This window comes from Leopardus geoffroyi, chromosome B1, assembly GCF_018350155.1.
Source record: "Leopardus geoffroyi isolate Oge1 chromosome B1, O.geoffroyi_Oge1_pat1.0, whole genome shotgun sequence".
NCBI lineage: Eukaryota > Metazoa > Chordata > Mammalia > Carnivora > Felidae > Leopardus > Leopardus geoffroyi.
In genome coordinates, this window is record NC_059327.1 from 119,671,990 (window position 1) to 119,692,008 (window position 20,019).

A 20,019-nucleotide genomic window follows, 5' to 3' on the forward strand; every position below is an offset into this window, starting at 1 on the left:
AATCAGGAATCATAGCTGGTGCTTCACATTTTTCACTTAATTTACACACTATTCCTGAGGAATAGGGTCCCAGATGAGAAAACTGAGGTTTACAGACAGTAAGTCATTTGCTGAGGTTGACAGAGTAATGCTAGCCAATTTGACTCCACAGACTACGATGTGTTCATTTACCTAAGAGGCAGATGCGATCTTTTCCTTGACCTCTAATTTTATTCATTTTAATACAGCACTTTGCTGCAGGCTTCCTGAATGTTCTGGTTGGAGCTAGTCTACCCATAGCAGAACCCGAAAAGCAGAATAGGACTGTGACAATGCACTCAAGTGAGTTCTTCCTGAGATAATCAAATGTGAAGGTAAAAATGCCAAACAATAATAGCTCAAGCAGTAGTTGCTTTTTATTTTGTTTTGTTTTAAATATCTCCTTTGTTCAATTACAAAGAATAGAAGGAAAATCAAGAGACTCTCTTTCTGAAATATGTCCATAGGAAACACCATAATTCACTAATGACATGATAAAAGTATGTATATCTTTAAAACTAAAGTATACTGAGGGGTGTCTGGGTGGCTCAGTCGGCTGAGCGTGTGACTTCGACTCAGGTCATGATCTCGCTGCTCGTGAGTTCGAGCCCCACATCAGACTCTGTGCTGACAGCTTGGAGCCTGGAACCTGCTTTGGATTCTGTGTCTCCCTCTCTCTCTGCCCCTCCTCCACTCACACTCTGTCTCTCAAAATAAATAAACATTAAAAAAAAACAAAGCTAAAGTATATTGAAATATTTCTTGAATGCATTGCTCCCTTCATTAATTTAGTCATTCATTAAAAAAATATTTAGGCTTCCTATGTGTCAGTTACCAAAAACAGCAAAATATACAAGAGTGTACTCCCAGAGCCTACAGTTGTGGTAGACTGAAAACAATGATCCAACATTCTTTGCAACTCTACCCAACAAAAGGTAAAATCGACTTCTCCATCCCTTGAATCCTGGCAGGGCTGTTACTTGCGTCTGTACAACAGAATGAGAAAGAAGCGTGAGTTTTAAATGCAAGCTTCAATAAGACTTGCCACAACCACTCTTGCTCTCGTGGAACACTGCTGCCAAGGGAACAAGCCTGAGCTCGCCACTGGAGGATGAGAGATCGTGTGGGGCAGGGAGGCACAGTCCAGGTTGAGGCACCCCTAGACCAAACAGCATCAGATGAGCAACCAGAAGACTTCAGAGGTCAGCAGAGCCAGCCCAGACCAGATGACCCACAGAGCCCACCAAATTGAGACAAATAACAAATGTCTGTGTTTTAATTAGCTTTGTGGTAATTTTTTACACAGCAAAAGCCAACTAATGTGACAGTTTAGTAAGTAGAAAGACAAATAAGGAAAACCAATGCAACATGGTAAGTGTCATGGGAAATGGAGGGTGTGTATGGCATGGGTTAGTCATTGTGGTAATTCAGTAATTACATTTTCTTTGTTAGGGTCCTATTCACAACTCCCCCCCCCCAAATTTGTACTCATTTTTACTGTATTTGCTTATTCAGTTCCTAACACAAAGGAAACAAGTACATTAGCCAAAAATACTGTGATGTAAACATAAATAAAATCAGTACTGTTAAAACCTACAAAATGTAAATATTAATACATGGCTGCTAGCTTTAAACAGTGATACGATTAAAAAACAAATTATAGTATTTTAAAGTTTTTTTTTTTAAGTTTATTTTGAGAGAGGGAGAGAGAGAGAGCACACAAACTGGGGAGGGGCAAAGAGAAGGAGAGACAGAATCCCAAGAGGGCTCTGCACCATTAGCACAAGAGCCCAATGCGGGGCTTGAAACTATGAGATCATGACCTGAGCTGAGATCAAGAGCCAGATGCTTAACCAACTGCGCCACCCAGCCTCCCCAAAAATGAATTACAATCTTTTAATACTATCAACTCTCTAATATCTAAAATCAAATTAATTATTCCTGCAGCAATGGCCCTGTTCTTGACTTTCCAATTTCTGCCAGTATATCATTGTCTCAGATACGCAGTCACCATTTCCTCCTTTCCTTCTCCTTATCTCACACATATTCAATCAATAGCTGACTTCTGCTGATTTCTTCCTTGTGTTCTTTCTTGTATCTGCCCCTCCTATCCATTCCCACTGTTGTACCCTACTTGAACTTTCACTGCCTCACTTCTGAATGATAGTAGTAGTCTCCCTAAGATTCTCCCTTATTGTGGTGTTTCTTCTTCCTTAAGCACCTTTAATATTATTTCCATATTACTTACAAGATAAAGTCAAAAGCCCTCAACCACTCAGCTTATTATATTACATTAAATCATATTACAAACATCACCTATTACTATGTCCTAACCCAAACCCCTTATTACAGGCAGATTGATCATTCAAAAATGGCTTGCTCATTGCCACCTTGTATTTTGTTTCACAGTAGCCTTGCATCCTGAAATGCCATCTTCCCAATTTAAATATCACCTACTCCTTAAGCCTCTACTCAAATCCGACCTCTGCCCAGAAACTCTGTATTTTCTCTGTAACCTATAGGTATGTTGTCCACATAAGGGCTATCACACTTATGTGTACTGGTGATTTTACCCTTGATAACATACTGTTCTACTGCAATTTAACTATACATACATAGATATAATCTTGTTAAGTGGATATAAATGCCTAAAAAGCAGACACGAGGGCTTTACTTCTTTGTATCACCAAATTAGTAATACTAAGTACTTAAAAAAAAAATTTTTTTTTTTAACGTTTATTTATTTTTGAGACAGAGAGAGACAGAGCATGAACAGGGGAGGGGCAGAGAGAGAGGGAGACACAGAATCTGAAACAGGCTCCAGGCTCTGAGCTGTCAGCACAGAGCCGACGCGGGGCTCGAACCCACAGACCGTGAGATCATGACCTGAGCCGAAGTCGGACGCTCAACCGACCAAGCCACCCAGGCGCCCCCTAAGAACTTTTTAAAAATTAGTATTATATAAATGGTAGAAAACACTGCAATTTCAGATTTGTCAAAATGTGGACTTCTGGTTTCAGTCATGTCAGGGTAACAATTACTGAGCTTGCCCTACTCAACTGTAAAACTATACAAAATACTTGAAGCAATAATGGAAGACACTGGACAAGACATAGCATTGGGCTATACACCACAAGAGAATGGAAACACTTAAGGTGAGCTCCGAATTCACTTTAAAAAAAATTTTTTTTTAACTTTTTTTTTTATTTATTTTGAGACAGAGAGAGACAGAGCATGAACGGGGGAGGGTCAGAGAGAGAGGGAGACACAGAATCTGAAACAGGCTCCAGGCTCTGAGCTGTCAGCACAGAGCCTGACGCGGGGCTCAAACTCACGGACCGCGAGATCATGACCTGAGCCGAAGTCGGCCGCTTAACTGACTGAGCCACCCAGGCGTCCCCGAATTCACTTTTTGACCGAGTATGTTCCAAACCATGACACAAGGAAGTAGAGTCCAAACAGAACAGCAATCTCTCTGGGCAGAGCATCAGAAATGAGGAATTTCCACAGAAAAAAAGGCTCAGAAATATGCATAGGGGTCACCTCTGGTCAATCAATAAATATTACGCTGTATTAGTGCAGAACCAGACTCTGCAAAGCCTACTGGAAAAAGATAGATGCCAGGGATCTAAGAGCTAAATGGAGGTTCCAGAAGTTTTGAGAACCTATAAGAGACATTGAAGTTCCAATTACCCAGGATGAAGAGATATCACTGAACAATCTGAGGATTCAGGTTTGACCCCAGAAAGATCATACTATTGGAATAAAGAACATACCCAAGAATAAAGGCTACTCTAAACTCATCTTTTTAAAAACAGGTGATTCACCAGTAAATTTATTGCCTATTACCAAAAAAAAGACTCAACACTCTTGAAAGGAAGACCAAACTACATACTCTCTACAATGTAGTACCCACAATGGACAATAAAAAAGGACAAAACATATGAAGAAGTAGGAAAATATGACTCAAAAGAAAACAATGACACAAATTGTGGAATTAGCAACCAGTGACTTTAAAACCATTAATAGGGGCGCCTGGGTGGCGCAGTCGGTTAAGCGTCCGACTTCAGCCAGGTCATGATCTCGCGGCCCGTGAGTTCGAGCCCCGCGTCAGACTCTGGGCTGATGGCCCAGAGCCTGGAGCCTGTTTCCGATTCTGTGTCTCCCTCTCTCTCTGCCCCTTCCCCGTTCATGCTCTGTCTCTCTCTGTCCCAGAAATAAATAAACGTTGAAAAAAAAAAATTAAAAAAAAAAAACGATTAATAGCAATATGTCCAAAAATATAAAGGAAAAGATGAATATAATATATGGATCAGGAATCCTGGAAGATAAATTGAAATAAAAAAGAAAAAGAACCACGGACAATTTTATTTACTTAAAAAAATTTTTTTAGTGTTTATTTTTGAGAGAGAGAGACAGAGACAGAGTGCAAGCAGGGGAGGGGCAGAGAAAGGGAGCCACAGAATCCAAAGCAGGCTCCAGGCTCCGAGCTGTCAGCACAGAGTCCGATGTGGGGCTCAAACTCACAAACTGTGAGATCATGACCTGAGCTGAAGTCGGACACTTAACCAACTGAGCCACCCAGGGGCCCTGGAAAATTATAGATCAAAATGGGATTTCACTAGGTGACCTGATCAGCATATTGAAAACTATAGAAGAAAGGATAAATAAACTTTAATAATAGTCAGTAAAAACTATCTAAAGTGCAGAGATAAAAAGCAGAAAGAAATTAAGATACTTTTAGTGACCTATGAGACAGTATCAGGTGGTCTTACATATGCGTAATTTAGAGCCCTAGAAAGAGAGAGAAGAAAAAATATTTGAAGAAATGGCCAAGAATTTTCTAAACATGATTTAAAAATAATTTTTTAAGTTTATTTATTTATTTTGAGAGAGAGAGAACACAAGCAGGGGAGGGGCAGAGAGAGAGAGGGAGAGAGATAATCCCAAGCAAGCTCCACACTGTCAGCACCAAGCCCGATGTGGGGCTCAAACTTACAAACTGTGAGATCATGACCTGAGCAGAAATCAAGTCAGATGTTTAAGCAACTGATCCACCCAGTAGACCTCACAAATATGATTTAAAAAAAAAAAATCAACCCATAGATCCAAGAATCTCAAAGATCCCCATGTTGGATAAACACAAATAAAAACATGCTTAGTCATATCACAACTAAACTGATAAAAATTAATACAAAAGATGGGGCTTCTGGGTGGCTCAGTTGGTTGCGCATCCAACTCTCGATTTCAGCTCAGGTCATGATCCCAGGGTCGTGGGATCCAGCCCTGAGTAAGGTCCACGCTGAGCGTGGAGTCTGCCTAAGATTCTATTTTTCTCCCTCTGCCCCTCTACCTTGCTCATATGCTCTCTCTCTCTAAAATAAAATAAAGGTATTTTTATTCTATGCTAAAGTAATGCTAAAGAAAACAATACTAAAAGCACCCAAGGACAAGGGAGAATAATGATAAGCATGATGGCTGACTTCTCATCAAAAATGACGGAAGTGCTGAAAGACAAAGTTTAGTGTACAGTTCTATACTCAGAAAAAATACCCTTTAAAAATTAAGGTGAAATTGACATTTTTCAAATAAACAACAGCTGAGAGAATTGCATGATCAGTAGGCCTGCTGCATGTTAAAGAAAGTTTTTCATGCTGAAGGAAAATGATACCAGACAGAAACTTGTATCTACATGAAAGAATGAAAAATGCCAAAGATGATGAAAATGTGTGTAAGTAGAAGGCTTTTTTTCATATGCTATTAAAAAAATACAACATATTTTGGGGTTTATAGCATATGCAGAAGTAAAATGCACAACAAAAATAGCACAGAGGAAGGGAAAAGGACAAATGGAAGTATACCATTGTCAAGTTCTCACATTATATGTAAGAAATTATATGTAAGGAATGTTATTGCATTAATTTATGGTAGATTCGAGGATGCATATTATAATCCCTAAGGTAACCAGTTTAAAGTATAGCCAATGAAGGAGATGAAATGGAATTTAAAAACTAAACTTGGGGGCGCCTGGGTGGCGCAGTCGGTTAAGCGTCCGACTTCAGCCAGGTCATGATCTCGCGGTCCGTGAGTTCGAGCCCCGCGTCAGGCTCTGGGCTGATGGCTCAGAGCCTGGAGCCTGTTCCCGATTCTGTGCTTCCCTCTCTCTCTGACCCTCCCCCGTTCATGCTCTGTCTCTCTCTGTCCCGAAAATAAATAAACGTTGAAAAAAAAAATTTTTTTTAAATAAAAAAATAAAAAAATAAAAATAAAAACTAAACTTGACTGGGGTGCCTGGGAGACTCATTGAGTTGAGCATCCAACTCTTGATCTCAGCTCAGGTCTTGATCTCAGGGTCATGAGTTCAAGCCCCACATTGGGCTCCATGCTGGGTGTGAAGCCTACTTAAAAATAAATAAACAAGTAAGAACTAAACTTATTCAAAGATGGCCAGAAAAGAGGAAAAAATGAATAAAGAGCAGATGGCACAAACAGTTAACTACTACCAAGATGGCAGCTTAAACCCAACCACAACAATAATAACATTAAATGGAAATGAACTAAATGAGCCAAAAGAAAGTAAAGGTAAGTCAGACTGGACAAAAAAAGCAAGACCCAAGCCTATGCATTTCATAGGAATTACACTTTAATGTAAAAGACTCAAATAGTTTAAAAGTATCAGGATGGAAAGTTATGCCAGTTATACCATGGAAATACTAAACATAAAAAATCAGGGTATACTAAAATATCACATACAGTAGACCTCAAGAGAAGAAATATTACCAGGGGTGAAGAGAAACATTTCTTAAGAATAAAAGGGTTAATTCATGACAGAGAAATAATGATCCTAATGTGTATGTACGTATTAACAGAATTTCAAAATACAAGAAGCAAAAAGTGGCAGAACTAAAGGAAGAAACAGAAATATCTATAATTATAGTAAAGATTTGTAACACTCCTCTCTCAGTAAATGATGAAACCAAATCAACAGAACATCAGTAAAGATACAGAAAATTTAGAACAACATCATTAATAAAACTAAATGCTTTGATTTTGAAAAGCACTTAGTTCTATGCATTAGAACTGAGAACACTCCACCAATGAGTGTGGAAGACACATTCTTTTCAAGTGTACATGAAACAGTCACAAAGACAGACCATATGCTGGACCATAAAACAAGACTCAATAAATTGTAAAGAAGTGAAAGCATACAGATAGGTTATCTAAACATAATGAAATTCAATTAGAAACCAATGACAGAAAGATATCTAGAAAATCCTCAAATACATATAATTAAGTCAAGATGCTAAACTGGGGGGGAGAAAAGTACCTCTTAGAATCAATAAACCATAGTAAATATAATCTCTTTCACTCTGTGAGAGAAGCATCTAAATTCTTGCTCTATCATGTCTTCCGTAACCATGGAGGACAGGGATTTTCTTAGAAAGATCAGAATGCATTCCAATGTGTTCCATAAGTATCAAATCTTTGCCTATGCTTGTTTTCTTAATCTAGATGACTGAAATTTATAGGATCAAAAAGATGTTTTAGACATTTTCTAATCATAATTGAGTTCATATATATTAAATGAACTTAGATTCCATTCTAAGTAAAATTGCTTTTTATTAATAGCATAGTAGGATAAATATGGTGAATGTAAATTTGTATAGCTAGAGAACTTCTCTAAAGATTACAGTATATTAGATAAAACCTTACATGTTATAGCTGAAGTCACTCATGAGCTACTGCTGCCTTCCATTTCCATATAAAAACCAATTCAATACAGGGGGCGCCTGGGTGGCGCAGTCGGTTAAGCGTCCGACTTCAGCCAGGTCACGATCTCGCGGTCCGTGGGTTCGAGCCCTGTGTCAGGCTCTGGGCTGATGGCTCAGAGCCTGGAGCCTGTTTCTGATTCTGTGTCTCCCTCTCTCTCTGCCCCTCCCCCGTTCATGCTCTGTCTCTCTCTGTCCCAAAAATAAATAAACATTGAAAAAAAAAATTAAAAAAAAGAAACAACAATTCAATACATTTACTCAAAGTGTGAGGTCTTTCATTCAGGTGGCATCAGAAAAGGATTTGACTTATTACAGATTTCTTTTCTAAAAATAGAGGATGATGGTGGGGGTAGGGGATGAGGGATGGATAGGTGGAACATAGGGGATTTTTAGGGCAGTAAAAATATTCTTGTATGAAACCATAATGATGGATACATGTCATTATACATTTGCCCAAACCCACAGAACACGCAACACCAAGAATGAACCATATATAAACTATGGACTTTGGGTGCTTGCAATGTGTCAATGTAGGTTCATCCCTTGTAACAAATGTACCACTCTGAAAGGAGATATTGATAATGGGGAAACTCTGCTTGTATAGGCGCAAGGGTATATGGGAAATCTCTTGTACCTTACCCTCAATTTTGCTGTGAACCTTAAACTTCTCTAAAAAAAATTAAGTCTTAACTTAAAAAATGGAGTGCAACCAAATTTTAATTTCATGTCTGATCTTCTTCTTATGTACCATTTTGGAGTATTTGTACTTTCAGGCTGAAAAGGAAATAGACCTCAAGAATTATGAATTAGAGATTAATATTTTGACCAGCTATAGAGAAACTGATCAAGTTCTCTTAAATTTGAATATGACAACTTCAGTTTGGACTTCATTTTTATTTATCCCCAAATGCTGATAAAAGTGCATCCTTTATGTTTTAAATGCAAAGGACTAATTACGTGAACCAGCAACTCTTGGTTCTCTGGATGAGGTGACAGTTGCCCTGGAGGGAGAAAAGGGTTTCCTTGAAGAAATGAGCACAACAATGACCTTCCAATTACCCACACACAAATGTGATCTGCAAGCATCAAAATCAGGCCTCACACAGGGACCTTTCAGTCCTGGAATCTAGTTACGAAGCCGTTTCCACACTGACCACTCACACAGATAAATCCTTCAATTTATGCAGATGCCAATGTATAAAGTGAGCAGGAAGAAAAAAGTGAACTACATTCTCCTCCATGTCTGATAAGGTCTGATGTGAATACTCCTTTCTCCCACATCTCTTTGTCAGTGACCTTGACTGCTGGGCAATAAACAAAATATTCACTCAAACTCATAAATGACATATTAATATGCAATGTGATTTGGTTTATATATTTACTAACATATTTTGTTTAGTGATTACAGTCTGAAATGAACTGACCTTAGTTAGGGCTTTTAACTGTACCACAGTTCTTACTTGTGTGAAGCTCATTGTTAGCACCCTGGAGTAATGAATTCATTCAGTCAATTCTCAATTGTATGTGGATGAATTCATACGTGGACTCATGGAATCAACATGCATATAATCTAAAAGTCATTAATTGAAACCTTTTAAATGAGAGTGAAGGGTAGGGGTCCTGACCATGAAGGGGCAGAAATAGGGCTTTTGGGATGCTGGTAACGTTCTTTCTAGAGCACCACCTAAGTTAAATGTATTCACTTTGAAGTAAATCATTAAAGCTGTACTCTTATGATTAATGCAATCTTTTAGTCATGTGATTCTCCAATGTTAAAAAGGATAATGTAAGAGAAAATGTTTTAAACTGAAAATACATGATCTAAGCTCCATGAAATTATGGACTTCTGTCTTGTTCAGTATTCCTAGTACCTAGAACCTGGCAAATGGAAAGGACCCAACATATATTCAAATGAATTAATGGTTAAAAAAGAAATCCCACTATGTAAGGGCAGAAAAGCTTATATAAAAAAAGCAGATTCCCCTACCCCACATCTCCTCTTCTCCAATCCCGCTTTTCAGAATGACTGACTTTTTTACATTCTTAACTTTCTCTTTTTGGTTTTCCTGGGGTTCTTTTCATATCTCCAAATACTATGTTTATACCTTTTTCCTTAATTTATTGATTTTAGACATTATGTTCTTGTTCTGACAGATGAGGATTGAGCTTACATTACTACCACTCCCCTTTTTCCCTCCTGCAAATAAAGTTATAATCAGTGAGAACTTGAACCCATTCAGAATTAAAATACTGAATTTTATATTCAATTTCTGTATCAAGCTTGCCTTCAATTTCTTTGGAGAAATATGAATGTAAGTTCATAGCAGACATCAATTTATAATGAAAAGAGGTAACCCCAGAAGCACCTGATGTCAAAAAGAAACTGGAACTAAGACCATATATGATAACTCATAATCCAAAAATAAACAGTTCCTCATATTACCATAATGACAATCAATAATAGGGGCACCTGGGTGGCTCAGTCAGTTGGGCATATGATTCTTGATTTCGGCTCAGGTCGTGATCCCAGGGTCATGAGATTGAGCCTCATGTTGGGCTCCATGCTGAGCGTGGAACCTGCTTGAGATTCTCTCTCTTTCCTCTGCCCCTCCCCTGCTCGTGCATGCTCCCTCTAAGTTAAAAAAAAGAAAAAATTGTCTTTGTACTTTCTCACATGTATTTTCCTTAAGTTGACCTATCTCAATAAGGCAAGAAAATCTGAAGTCTTCCGAATAATACTATTACATCAAAGAAACAAATAATTTTAGAAGTAGATGGTCATTTAACCTAACCCTCTCATTTTTTCACAGAGAGAAAATGAAACACAGAAAAATAATTAATTTGCCCAGAGCCACACAGCTTAATCAACAGCTACCTAGTCAGTATCTGCTGACATTCTGTCTAGTTATTTACTTACTCATTTAGCAAACTTATTATGTACATGCAAAGTAACATAAAATCCCTGCCCTCAAGATATTTTCTGTCTAGAAAACATAAGAAGTCAGAACATGGACTGAGAGCACATTATTATGCGGAGATCAGAGAAAATGGATAGAGGATAGAGAGAAAATTGGCGAAGCCTGAACCATGCCTGAAGGTTGATTAGTTGGCCAGGAAGGGAAGGGCGCTCCTCTCACAGGGAGGGTGCAGGCAGAGACATTCAAAGTGCGAAAACACAGTGGATAGGGAACTGAAAATTGATGTGGATGATTTGAGAAATAGAGGATGGGTGAGGAGCAAGGGTGGGAGGTGAGCTGTGCAGGAATCAGCTTGTGAAGACAACGGAGATTCATTTCAGAAACATAAAGATTGTGACATCATCAGACTTGCACTTTAGAAAGCTGACCTTTATGTTGGAATGAAAGATGGAACAGAAGGAGACAATCAGGAGGCAACGTAAAAATGAAAGCTAGAAATTCAATAAGGAAAGGATGGATTCTGGAGATGAGCAGGAGGCTGAATTAATAGAACTTGGTGATTGGAAGAGATAAGTATGCATATAGAATAGGTTCCTAGATTTCTGGCATGGGAACCTACTGAATGGGCCATGGTGGGTTAACAAGTGCATTGCTTAATGTGGGGGAAAGGTAGCAATTTGGTGGATGAGGATGACGATAGATTTGATACTGGGATACTGATGGGGGTATCTACATGAATATACTTAGATACTTGGATGACTCGGCAATAAAATTATTGTTTCTATGGTTTCCTTGAATGACTGGATTCCTTCAGTTTAACAAGTATTTAGTAATTGTAGCACAACTGCTCCCCAAATCATCCATCTATTTCAACACAGGACTGAAATACTCTCAACAACCTGGACTAATTCCTATTTGGCTATTATAGTAGACTTTCTAAGAGAAATGGGATACTTTCCCTGTCCATCATAAAAAAGAACATCATCAGGGTCAGTGACTCCTAAGGTACTGTTTTAAAATAGTCAGGAAATATTAAATGTTCTAAGGTGTGTTTAAATTTGGTTCAGTGTCTAAAATGGGAAATTTGGTAAACACATGGAAGAAACCATAAAGATATTTTATTAAACGAATGCTATGTTATGGCATGAAAGCAAGGAAATACATTTAATTGCTAAATACCATGCTTTTGACTTTGATTTCCCAGGTGTACTGAGGTTTGCTTAATCACAACTGACTTCTAAAATTTTTTTCAGAATAAGGGGGAAATAACCATTGTTTTCAATTAATCAAAAATAGGATAATCCACAGTGAAATGCCTATTGAAAAGTTCTTTTCAATCTCTCTCTCTTTTCATTATGACCCTCCCCTCCTGATACACAGAATTTATCCTGTTCATATTCAAGTCATAAATAAAAATCAGGACCTAATTTTATGGAGGACTTTCCTGCTAAACTTTACTTATGCTTTCATTATTCTTCATTTTGACCAATTTTCTAAGACTCACAGGTTAAACACACACACACACGTTAAGTATTTAACTTACATCCCTTACTATGTATTAACAGCATAATAAATAGGTGAAATAAATGGTTATGGTATGAGATTGGCTATGTTTTTGGCTCCTGCTAATCTATCTCCAACAAAAAGTATTTTCCCAGTCTTCCTGGTTGGCCTGAAATTAGCATTGTGAATACAGTTTTAAAAGTAATCTTTCTACTGTCTAGATTTTATATTAAATTTTAATTTTATATAGACCAGTAGTTTTTTGCATTCCCTGAAGTACTTTCCTCAATATCCAAGAGAACTAAAGACATTAAGTTTAATTTAATTTTTATTCTTTACTTTCTTCATGTTCCTTTCTACCTTAAATTTCCTCTGTATAAAAAACCATTCATACTCCTATCCTTCCACATCACCTTTATTTTAACATTATTTTAGAAAATGTATTTTGAAAATGTATTTAGAAAGTGAGGAGGGAGGGGGCAGAGAGAAAGGAAGAGAGGGAGGGGGGAGAGAGAGAATCCTAAGCAGGCTCTGTGCTGACAGGGCAGAGCCGGAGGCAGGGCTCGATCTCACAAACTGTGAGATGGTGACCTGAGCCAAAATCAAGAGTTGGACGCTTAAACCAACTGAGCTACCCAGGCGCCTCCTATTTTAACTTTATAAGTCATAAAGGTGCTTGTATTATTTAGACAGCATTATACAAGATGCTATAAATTGTAAGGGATTCTTTTCCTTCAACCTCACTACCATTCTTAGTCCCTGTTTAAAAAAAAAACAAAAAACAAAACACTGAAGTTTATAAATCAAGTCTTAATGATCAAACACGAATAAATGGTTAAATCCGAAAAAATAAACCTATACCTAAGTTAAGAACTGCTAGACAAAGAAACTCTTCCAGTATCAATAAAACATGAGTCAGGAACTCATGTTAACGTTAAAAAAAGAGTCATTCTCATCATTCCTAAAATTCTTATCTTGGAAGGCATATTTTCTAAGACAATTAAGTAATTTATTTGCACTCTTTGAATTGCAGGCGTGGGCACAGAACCAATAAATTGGTAGACTGACTATGGACTCTGTCATCACCGTTAATTTTTCTTCTTTCATGCTTGATATATGTTAGAATTGATTTCTGGAGATAAAGCTGACTTCTGGAGGGAAAGGTATGTCCCGACATAGAAAGACAGTATAATATGTTCAGTCCAAATCACATGATAAACAATAATGAGTAACAAATAATTTTTATAAATGACTGCCATTTATTATAGCAATCGAATTTTTTTTAATGCTAAACTCTTTCTATAGAGGCATGCTTAACTTTATGCAGGTTTTGTATTTTTTACAAACAAGAAAATCTCACCTACAAATACTCATACATCAAGAGCCTCAAACCTACAAAAAATCCATAGCTTTATTTTCCAGTATAGAGTGTATGAATTGTCCACAGATTTTTGACTAATAAAGAAGAGGACAATATTACAGTTTTGTGTTTTTGTTTATGCTTCATGCCCAGAAGATGTAGACTGAGCCGATTATATAATGCAACACAGTAGAATTCATCCCTCCCACAGAGACTTCTCGCAGGGAAGCTACAGGAAAAGTACTTGGATTATTTTTTATTTAAACTAACAAACTCTGCTGCCATTCACTGTGAGTACTTTTGTTTCTTTAAAGTATGTATTTATTTTGAGAGAGAGACAGCGTGAGTGGGGGAGGGGCAGAGAGAGAGAGAGAGGAGAGAGAGAATTCCAAGCAGGCTCTGTGCTGCCAGCACAGAGCCAAATGCAGGGCTTGAAATCACAAACTGTGAGATCATGACCTGAGCCGAAGCCAAGAGTCAGACGCTTAACCAACTGAGCCACCCAGGCACTCAGACTGTGAGTACTTTGTTCAACAATGACAGCTTTACAGTGCACTTGTTATATAAGTAAACATTTAGCTTCTTCCTTCCTTAGTTTGTTGGCAACAATAAAAATGACTGATTATACATATATTTGTCAATAATTTTTAAAATTAATTTTTAAAGCCTGAATGTATGTTTGTAAGTGTTCAAAGAGAGGTCAGTGTCAAAACCAGAATTAAGTGGGCAGCAAAGCAGAGTGGACTGAAATCAGCAATTTCCAATAAAATGGTTCTAAGTCTCCCTGGGGTCAGGACACCAGGACTGTGAAGTGTTGGCCTTGTGCCCTTTCCTAGTCTGGAGGGTACATTTCATAAATACTGTCTCATACAGAATACCTGATTAGATTTAGAGTTTCAAGGACAGTTTTCTGAAAATGCTACAAGAGAAAAATAATCAACAAAACCCTGACACAATGAGGTCCTGGGTTTTACAGCGTTGCAAAATCATTAAAGTATTAAAGTGGAAAATACAGTAAACCTTGCTAACTGCCTCCTCATTCTTAAGGTTTTCCAGCTAGTAACCTTCCCCGCCCCCAATTTTTTATATGAGGTAAGTATTTAATTCTGGATAGCTTAACACATTTTTTTACTTTTTAAATTTTTTTTTTTTTTCCCCAACGTTTATTTATTTTCGGGACAGAGAGAGACAGAGCATGAACGGGGAAGGGTCAGAGAGAGAGGGAAGCACAGAATCGGAAACAGGCTCCAGGCTCTGAGCCATCAGCCCAGAGCCCGACGCGGGGCTCGAACTCAGAGACCGCGAGATCGTGACCTGGCTGAAGTCGGACGCTTAACCGACTGCGCCACCCAGGCGCCCCAGTTTTTAATTGATTAATTTCAATAGGCCTTAACAATCTCTGGATTACAAAGCAGTGTGTATAGCATTGTTTCTTTTTTTGGAGATACTAATATTGAAATTACAGTTTGAGTGGAGCTCAGAGAAATTCTAGAGTAGCCAAAAAGTTACATTTTTTTACATGCATAAGCATCTTTTATCATTTCAATTACTTTATTACCTTGTTCCAGAAGTGCCTTTAAAATTTGGAAACTAAAAGCCATTTTTCCCCCAGTTCATAGACTCATCTTTCAGAATGAAATGCTTTCCTTTTGGAAGGCACTGGATACTTTTTAACAAATTATTTGTTCTAGTAAATTTCAAGTGCTCCTTAGATAAGAATATAGTATTTAGGAAGCAAGAATTAGTTTTGGGGTTCTTTCTTCCCAGAAGATAAGGCAAAATAGTGCAATTTTTGTTCCTTGCAGAAAACAGTTGCCTTAGTTTTGAACAAAAGAAAATAAAACATGTCATTCATTCACTAAAAAATTGTTATGGATTACCTACTATGTGCCAACAAGCACAATGCTGAATGCCAGATAGGCCTTTGTCAGTATAAATTAGATATGTTTTCTTTTCAGCTGGAACTATAGGATTGTGATTCTTTCAGATAGCTCTTTTCCTGCCTATTATTTTTTCCTTTCTATTCTTTTTAAAAAAATAATTAGCCTCTTAATAAGCCATACAGAATCTTACTTTCTTCTTTAAAGCTCCACCAGTCAGAATCTCTTTTCACCATTTAAAGAAATGGAGTCTATAAATAGTTTGAACTTATTAATATCTATTGAAAGTATGGGCCAGAATAAAACCTGGTTATAAGATTTTTGATCTAATGGTGAACTATAAATAAAAAGTAATAAGCCAGTCTGTAATGGGGAATTAAACTATCCATTTCGTTATTCTAATTGCAAAAATAGGCAACAAATTAAAGGAGATGAAACTTGTACTACTAATAATTAAATCTATTAGTTATTACAGAAAAATAAGGAGAATAATTGATTTCTTTTTAAAATTTAAAATACAATGATATTTTTGTGAATAATACTCTAAACAAATATTTTCATTCATACTTTACTCTTGAGGATTCTATAATCTTTAACAAATCACATCTTTTATTACTTTTGTGTAAAACTGTTAGGCTTTAAATTATTTGTAGTGAAGCAATCAAATACTATTTCACAAGTTATTTTCTAAACAATTAGCTGATTTTCAAGGGAAGGTCTATCAGCCTCAGCTGAAATATGAAAGACAGGACATTAATTTGCACCCAGGAACACCCTCTCTTAATACAGCAGAGACCAAAAGTATAAAGCAAGTTTATCATCATGGAAAGAATGCTATTTTTTTTTTTTCATTTAAGAGTGAGGCACTAGATACTCATTAATGAAATATTACAAAGACAGGAGTCTCAGTTATGTTACTCTATTAACTCTACCAAACTATGTGGTTTCAAATATTAATCTTTATTGTTTAAAACAAAGGTCAAGGAGCCAAACTAACTTGTAGAACTGTGCCACAAGTCCAAACATTCTTTCCTAAGGCTGAATGCCTCTAGTTCTTAAAAATCCTCAAGGTCTTCTAAGGAGTGACATGGTCAACTCGTTGGGGTTCTAAGGAGTGACAGGGTCAATTCATACGGGTGCATATGCTTCTGATGGTTTACCTGCTCACCTCTGAGACAACTACAGGTGAGTTCAGTTATTTGTGGGAGGTGCAAGAGTGCGAATGAGAATCAATTCTCAGGAAGCAGCATAAATTGCTTCAGTGTGGTTTACTGGTCTCCAAGAAGCAGTTGTCAATTAGCTCTGACCCGACATAAATGTAGACGTAGAGGAGAACGTTTCAAAATGTCCTCTAACACTAAATTTCTTTTTTTCCTTCTCTTCCTTCTTCTGTTCTTACAACGTAGAACAATCACGCCACCATAGATGATTCATACTATAAACAGAAAACCAATCAATCTCCGTACTAAAAGAAAATTAATGAGAAATTTTGTATAGCCATTGATTCTAACACATCCATTCCTGCTAATGTGACTCCTGTTCAATCTGAAGTCCTGAAGAGCGTAATGTGAATGTTTATTCTGTTGGTTAAACTATTCTGCATTTCCAGATACACTTTATACTGCAGTTATCTCTAGGCTCAGAACAGCACATCTACGAAGAAGTTCTGATGAAGAAAAAGATGATATTTTGACTACTTTATCAAAAATCCATATGAAAACTCATATTTTTCAAACTTATTATTTTAAAACATCAATACTGTTCTGACTTCTCCCGAGTTCAAACTAATTGAAGGTTATGAAGTAACCACTTCCCCCCAGAAGCCAGAACTTTCACCTCTTCTGAACAGGGGGAATACCTCTCATAAATTAGGTAAAAAATAAGATCTTGTTGATTGAATGATAGTCCAAGATTCCAGCAGCCTGTGATTTCTTATCTAGATCTTCTATCTACCACAATGAGCCATCCCTGAAAGTCAAGGCAGTAATTTCATCAATTATCTGAAAGTTTGAAAGCAGTAGTAAAAACAACCTGCCTAAATACTAGTTTCTTAAACCAGCCTCAGTTTGTTCCAAGGAACATGACAAGAGAAATACGAGAAATATGATCACTAAACCTAAAATTCTGCCTATTTCAGACTGAGCGTTTACCATCGGCAACTCAGTCATCACAGATGGGCTTAAGAGGCAGAAGTAAGAAGGAAGTACAAAGATCAAAGCAGTGCTTACAAAGGGGAAGGACTATTTTTGTATACATACTCCAGTATTTACTAACTCGATTTGAAAAACAGGGTGTTTATTCAGCCCATCTGAATGACAACTGCTGAACATTAGATCAAACTGAAATTTGAAAACAAAGACAACAGATTTTCAAACCTTAATTTCCAAACCCACCAAGCCCTAATTGGATTATAGCATTTCCTTTAAAAAGTCTTTCAAACACATTAGAAGTGATTTACTATTCACAGCAAGCAGTATTTCAGTGCCAGCATTAAATCTACACATAATGAGCCTTTCTTTGTGTTCACATTTGTCCAGTAGGCTGTGGCCCAGGAAGACATTTTATCTAAACAAGCTCCAGAAAGCATTGAGGAGTTGCAGGTATATTAATATGGATGAATAGTTTCAGGAGATTTCATGTTTCTGTTTATGATACATGTTTAGCTCCCCTTAGCAATTTAATTACACGATAAATGTAAAATGCTACAGGAAACAAATCTTTGTATTTCCTGTCTTCCCAAGTTCATAAGCTCAAAAAATACTTTGCTTTAAATTATTTACATAATTTCTTTACTGCATCAAACAGTAAAAGGATTCACCTCTAGAAAGCATAATATTAAAATTAGGAAAACAACATACTTCGGCTAAGAACTTTATTTTAATCAAGATTCCCTTTTAGTTTTAACAAACAGTATGCAATTTAAATTACTCAAGAATATTCAATTGAGATGCTTTGCTATAAAAAAATAAGCACTGAACATCTTAATCCCAAGCTTCAGGGTTTACCAAAGATCACCAGTTGACAGAACGTTTGTATGCCAGAGTTATTAAATGTTTTAGTAATACTGTAGTCATTTTCTCAGATTATGGGCTTTATAACAATATCTTTAAGTTAAATATAGTTATTTAATAAGCTGCAGTGCTGAAACACCCTACTTAGCAAAGTCCATGAAAATGTCTTAAATCTTGATAATCAAATACTGTGTCATCAAGTCCCATTTAGGTTTCACTACAGACCAATAAATCAGGGCAAACATCTCCATTGGTATCTATTTGTAAAGACTATAGGAAAACTTGTGTTTAGGCTAGGCTTTGTTTATATCATCATTTTTGTTTTGGAGGTCATGCACGACACCCGGTGCTCCGGTGCCGATGTCCATGTGTTTTACATAATCGGTGTCTAAAAAGTGCTCTAAGTAGGTAATTTCTTTTCTCAGATGCCAGGCCCTGTAGGGTCAGTACCAGGGCCTCCTTATATTTTGAAAAGTAAGGTACAGATCCTATAGTAGGTGAATATATTATGTCCTGGTTGGGGCGTGCGTGTGAAGCAGAGGCTTCTTTTTGAAGTAGGGGATGAAGGAATAAGGCTGTTTTATTCAATTGGGGGGGGGGTGCTGGGGAGGGCTTTCCCAGTCAAGAGGACTGACATACACTTCTGCTTTCATTTCATGGACCGCCCTTAGGTGAAATCTGGTTCAGCACTGCACCAACCACCTTCCCCTCTCCAAAGCGCACCTCAACCCCCAAGCCACCCGCCAAAGAGGGGGTAGGGGTGGGGGTGATGATTTTAAAAAAGTTTGCAAGAGTTCCCCCCTGCTTCCCGTTCCCGCCCGGCGCTGGGACGCGGGGAGACAGGACGGCCCGGGCAGCCGCGGCCCTCTGGCCAGCCGGCCCCTGCGAAGTCCAGATGTGCCTTTCGCCCCTGTCGCCAATCCCATGTGCCTCTCAACTCCTGTCAACCTGGTCCTGCGTCCGGTCTAGCCCAGCGGTTAGCGCAGGAATGAGGAAGTCTGAGCAGGGCTAGGGGGTGCGGGGCGGGTAGGTGGCGGGACTCGGGCCACACGTCCCCGGCGTGGCCCCCACTTGCCCGAGTTCGGCTTACCCTGGTGGCGAGTCCGCGCTCGGCCTCCCTGCGCCTGTGGGCTCCCCTCCCGGGAGGCGAGGGCCTGAGGGCTGGGGAAGGAAGAGGCGGCGGCCGGCCGGGGCCGGAGCGGGTCCCGTGCGGGGCGGGTCGGGTCCGGGCGAGCGGGCGCGCGGTCTCGCCGGGCCGGGCCACAGTCAGCGACGCGCCATGTCCGCAGCGCGGGCGGAGGCAAGCGCAGGGCGCGCGGTGGCCGGGCCGCGGCGGTGCCGCCTTCCCGGCCGCGGCGGCTCCGGCCTGGGCTGCGCTGGGGCTCTCGGAGCGGGGCCGGCGGCGGGGCGCAGGCCGAGGGCGGCGGCGGCGGCGGCGGCGGCGAGAGGCCCGATCGACGGGAAGGGCAGGGGAAGCTGTCAGCGCGTCGCCGGGCCGCTCCGGTGGCGAAACCTCCTCTTCCTGCCCCGGCTCGCTGGTGCACTTCTCTCTCTTTC

The 20,019-nt window shown here is 38.8% G+C and overlaps 1 protein-coding gene across 2 annotated transcripts in view; it reads right to left on the minus strand.

Annotated features, from left to right (window-relative positions):
* NFKB1 (nuclear factor kappa B subunit 1) overlaps positions 1-19,671 on the minus strand; it is a 119,506-nt gene extending 99,835 nt beyond the window's left edge. The window contains exon 1 of one of the 2 annotated variants that reach the window (XM_045471713.1): positions 19,553-19,671. The gene's annotated coding sequence lies outside the window, so the exon portion shown is untranslated. The remainder of the gene's footprint in view (positions 1-19,552) is intronic. The other variant, XM_045471722.1, reaches the window with a different exon arrangement.
* Positions 19,672-20,019: the final 348 nt, after the last annotated feature.